Below are 5,766 nucleotides of genomic sequence, written 5' to 3' on the forward strand. Positions count from 1 at the left end.
TTCCTACTTATCCCTGAGAAGTGGGTTTTACTTCCTGCCAGCCCACAGAATTATTCAAATCATATACTTTAAATCAATGGTCACTTTACTCTGTTCATACTGAAAAATCTATTTCCAACAGCCTCTGGTTCCTAATCTGTTCCCACACGTAAGCCCTGTGTGGACCTGTGTGGCATGGATGCCCTTCCCTGGACTGTGAGTATGCATAACAGGTAACTGTGTCAGTCCCATCTATTCAGTGTCAGGCACTAGGCCACCTCCATAACCATGAGACAGGAGACCTGCTCTCTCCAAGGAGGAGAATAGGGATGATAATAATAATAGCAGTAACAGTACACCCTGTGGTCTTGAGTGTGAGAACAATCCAAACTCTTCACTGTTTTAGTCTGCCTTTTAAACCATCTCATTTTAAACTATTTTCAATACGCATGTATTTTCATTGAACTATTTTATTTTACTATATAGGAGATTTGATCATTCACATTATGATATATGAAACAAAAATATCCAACCATATTTCTATCCAGATCTAAGCCCTGTGCAGGTCTTATAAGGGCAAATAGAATTCCCACATAAATACCAGACCACAACCTATTTTTCTTGCTGCATCTTGCTGTACAACTTACATTTCAATAGTAATAAGCTGCACTTGTATTTATTTCCAACTGAGTTATGCCTTTTTATTCTTTTGGTAATCTCTTTCAGGATTAACTACTTCCATTGTAGGTGATGAAATACATAAGGCTCCACCTCAAATGTTGGCACTGCTATGAATATAGTCTTTTTCTTCACTGCAACTCAGAATTAAAACTCTCATTCTTGTCTTATATTCCAGTCACAGAAGTAGTTTCCACTGCAGAAGTTATTTGAAGGCAGTCATATGCTTTTTAGCAGTGGTCTATGGCCAGGTGATATCTTCTCCACGAACACTACAATGGATTTAGTAAAAGGTAGTTAGTAAGAGGCATTCTCTGAAATGAGTTTAAATGCACTTTATTTTTAGACAACCTACATGATGTGTTTTTTCCCCAAATAAACAATGCCTCCACTGCAAATAAAACACAGTCAAAATAAACGAAGTCTTCAAGATGACATCCATCCCATTTGTCTAAAATCCCATTGCTGTGTGGATGACAAGGAGCAGCCAGTCATGACAAGTGACAGATCCAAGGTAACCACCGAATCTGTTAACATTTTTCCATTTCTAAAGCATCCTTAAGGGAAATCATAAATGAGGTCATACCATCCTCATGGTAGTCCAAGAGAGCAACCATGCCATCTGGATTCGTGTTTGCACCAATAAAGAACTGATAGTTTCTGAAATTAGCAAGGATGTGCTTCATTCCTTCTGCAGCCCCTGTCATAAATGGTTTTACTCTTTCTGTTCTTTGTTCTTTGAGTTTGCCTTTGATTGATTTCATGTAGTCTTTGATGTACTTCTTGTGGGCCTTTTTTGTGAAGCTGGTTTCCTGCAAGTGGTGGTTCATGACAATGTCCACATCGGTGACCACTGTGCTTTCAGTACCCTCGCCCTCCGTGCTTTCAGGGGTTGCGTTCCCACCAAAGAGTGAGTCATCGATGTTACCTTCTGTTCTACTGACCATCTTGTCCTCCACTTTCAGGCACAGCCTATCCACGATCTCCCGGATCTTGTAAATGTCGGGGAACATCTAATCCTGGCTGATAAGGTCCTGGTAGATAATCATGGGGGTAGCTGAGCAAGACGGTGGCCGCACAGGCTTAGCAGGATCCTGGAGCTCTGAGAGAGCACAGTACAGCCAGAACGGTGCTCCGAGTGTGTGTGTGTGGTCGGGGGGAACAGGCGGAAAAGCTTGTGATTATATTTTTCTTTCATGCTTCAGATATTTAGTCATTTCATTCCATCTGCCTAGACCAATGATTCTGTTTTTCTTCATGTAAACAACTTAAATCCTTAAGTTTTTTTCTAAGAAAATCTTTCTTGAAGTGTAGGCTTTAAACTAGTATCCCTCTTTGCTAAATTTGTGAAATATCATGAACTGACAACCTTCCTGCCTCTTTCAGAGGGAAACTAGGTCTAATGCATCTCCTGACTCCCAGGTTGGGGAACTGTTCTATAAAAAAGTGCCGAAATCTTGCTGAGGAAGGGATTGCTTCTTTCCACTGCAGGAGCCCTTTTCTCCAGGAACACTGCTCTTCACCTATAATACTACAGAGGAAAACATTTCATTACGTCTTATTAGAAAGGAAAGGTACTTTTAAGAGCATTTACATCAGGTGATATGGCAGAGTTCCTTTGAATTTAGACTTATTCTAATAATTTGAAAAGAGGGTTTAGAATCCCAGTGAAACTTGGGGAGATGTGACCTCAGGCTACTGGAAGACATTCATTTGACTTTTATTATTTTCATACATTAAGTGACAACACTGGAGAAATTAATATTTTTAGTATTTTTATAGGATTCTGATCCCCTATATTTTTATAACAGATTCCTTTTAAGAATTTCTTGCAATTTTGTTTTCAAAACCAGTGATATCTTGAAATACCTACAGCTACAAAATAAAACTGTCAGTTTCCAAGTGTCTGGTAGCTTAGATGTTAGGCACACACAAAAGTTTGGGGGATCAGTTGGTTTGCTAGGGAATCACGAGTCTAGATGGGAGGAAGTGGTTAATATTTTAGCAATTTTCTTACCTTTTTCATTCCCCCATGAACCTGGGGAGTCAGGCATGGATGATGGGAGTCTTTGTTACTTTTCAGAAACTACATGTCCTTAGTTCATCATTTCTAAATTTCCTGCTTTTTCTATTTTCAGATAATTCATATGCCTTATGAGAATTAGAAATTGTCTCTATTTAGAGAAATGTTTGCATATGATTGATTATCTACAGGTTTAAAATTGGAAGATTTATTTATTTACCATATTGAGTTGTAATTAAAATTCAAGAAATTGCAAACCCCTGAAGTCCATATTTTCAAGACTTTTGATATATGTAAATTCATATATTTATGAAACCACCATCACTATCAAAATAAATAATATATACACTGACTACAAATGTTACTACATGCTTGTTTACAATCTATTTACCTCATCCCATATTATTTTGGGAACCAAAACTTCATCTGTGTTTTCTAGAATTGCATATAAATAGAATCATGCTTTCTGTGATTTCTCATTCATCCAAATGACTCAGTTTCATTTCTGCATTTGTGTGCATCCACTGGGATGCTGGCAAATATTGAGAAATACGCTCTCTGGGACTGGTGATGGACATATGTGGATGGGTGTGGGGGGTGATCTGTAGCAGTCATTCATCCTCATGGTGTGAATGTTTATACTACGGTTGATTTCAAACTACTAAATGTAAGTCTTTAAGCTTCAAGTTGGAAAGAAACATACACAGTAAGATCTCTTAAGCCAATACTGGTCATATCCATCTCACTTCTGCAAGTACTTTTAGTTCATTCTTTGCTGTTGTTGAGTATCATTCTTTGCTATTTATTGTTTATCTATGACCACAATTTGTTCATCCATTCTCCTGTTGACAAACAATGGAATTGCTTTCAGGTTAAGGATGGTATTAATAGAGCTATTGAGGAATTAAATTGGGGAATTGCAAGTAGCATTTTTCTAAAATGATTGCACTATTTTACCTTCCCCCCAGAAATGTAGGAAATGTTTCATGTGGACCATATTTTTGTCAGTATCATCAGTATTCTTCATTTGCACATCCTAAATGGAAAGCAGTGTATCTCACTGTGTTTTTAATTAGCATCTCCTTAATAATACATAGTGTTCTGTATTTACTCCTGCGTATATGTGCTACCAGTGTGTCTGCTTTGGGAAGTATCTCCTCAAAAGTATCACCTCTATTTTATGAGATTGTTCATTTTACTATTACTCAGTTGTAAAAGGTCTTTACATATTCTACACTAATGCAGAATATATCAAAAATACACTTTACAAATGGTTTTTCTGTGTCTATGCTTTAACATTCTACTTTTATAATTTAACAATGAAGAGAAAGCCTTTCATTTTCAATAATGTCTAATTCCTTGATGTCTTCTCTTAATAGCTTGTCCACTTTCTTATATTTTTAAAAGTTGTTGTAAAACTCAAGCTCATTAATATTTTCTTCTCTGCTTTCCCTAGAAATTTAGTCTTAGACCACAAATGTTGGTCTGTATTACACTTTGAGTTGATTTTTTTTTATATGGCATGGTTTAAGGATAAAGTTAAGCTTATTTAGATAAGGCTAACCAATCAGTTCAGCAATATTTGTTGAAAATATTGTCCTTTTCCATGTTTCAACAGATTTTTCATATTATACATAAAATTATATAGGTGTAAGAAATTTAGACATGCCAAAGTTATATGTTTGAGGGCTTTGTTTTTCAATTTCCTAATTTAGATTTCATCATGTAGTATTACAAAGAGAGGTTATAAAGTCATTCGGAAGCATAAGTGAAGTTAATGCTCAAAAAAATAAACACAGAACTTATAACAGAGTGATTTATACGCTTCCATATATGGATTTTAGAGAACTTATTAAAAGTTAAAAACCCTGTTTTCTAAAAATATTTTACGCAAAAATTCACACATCCAAACCTCTGCATATATCAGTGTTTTATGAAGACATCGTGCACCATCTAGGTTAAGAATAGCAGAGAAGTACCTGTTAATAAAATCAATATTAAGAAAACTCAGATTCAAGAAAGGATGGAGTATAGAATAGGTTATAAGAAGTCTACCTGGATATTCTTAGTCATGTATTTTTTGGAACACATGTTTTCGTTGGTGTTAGGCAAATATTGAGGAATTAAAGTGGGGAATTGCAAGTAAATTTTTCTAAACTGATTGCACTACTTTACCTTCCCACCAAAAATATAGGAAATGTTTCAGGTGGACCATACTTTTAATTTTCTCTTCACGATTGCACAAAGAATATGTACCCCTAGGGAAAATGAAAATGTGTTTGGAGAAGAAAAAAATGTGGGAAAGAGTGGAGCCATGGGTGCTACAGTGGGTTTTGTATCCTAGCACGTCTCTGAGAGCACTTCATATGATCACGACTGTCTTATTAAGACTTGTTGCCCTTCTAAATCATGATATTATTCATACAATAGTCTGAGTCCGTATGCTTTTCCCAATTCTGCAACTTGCCTGTTGTATAAAGTAACTGGGTATCATAAAACACCTATGAAGTATTAAAGACCACATAAGCCACTATACAACTTTAAATGAAGCAAAGCTACTATGGTCAGTTTTTCAAAATGGTTTGTTTTTGTTGTTTAATTGAGCAGACATCTGTCTAAAGAGATAGCTTTGTACCAGAAGGAACACAAAACACTCTTGTTTGTTAAGCTTCAGTAAATTAACCTCAAATTTATGACAAAGCAAAATAATGGGATGTCTGTGATTTACTGCAGAAAACATTGCAACCCTGTTTACCTCCTTAGGGCAGAGAACTTGAGGTCAAGAAATGTTTTTATCTGTGCCAGTTTCAAATATCCTTACCTGATTTTTCATGTACCTTAGAAATTCCCTGGAAATTCCAATATGACAATAACTGGAATCAAAATAGATCATTTTTCTGAAATCGGGCAGACTGAGTTTTTAGCAGCTGTATCAAAAAGTATAAGAAGCCACAAATTGATGAAAATGCTCATTTTGATTATCACAATGTTCCTTAGTTGCTTCCTCATTGCTGGAACAAAATACCTGACACACACATAAAGGAGGAAATATTTATACTAGCTCAAAATTTCTAGAGTTTTCTGTG

General features: G+C 35.8%; 1 pseudogene; it reads right to left on the bottom strand.

The window, feature by feature from the left end:
- Nucleotides 1-1,187: 1,187 nt before the first annotated feature.
- Nucleotides 1,188-1,706, bottom strand: LOC102022654 (annotated as a pseudogene).
- Between the last annotated feature and the right edge of the window lie 4,060 nt (nucleotides 1,707-5,766).

Source organism: Chinchilla lanigera, unplaced genomic scaffold (genome assembly GCF_000276665.1).
Source record: "Chinchilla lanigera isolate Chin_1 unplaced genomic scaffold, ChiLan1.0 scaffold00001, whole genome shotgun sequence".
NCBI lineage: Eukaryota > Metazoa > Chordata > Mammalia > Rodentia > Chinchillidae > Chinchilla > Chinchilla lanigera.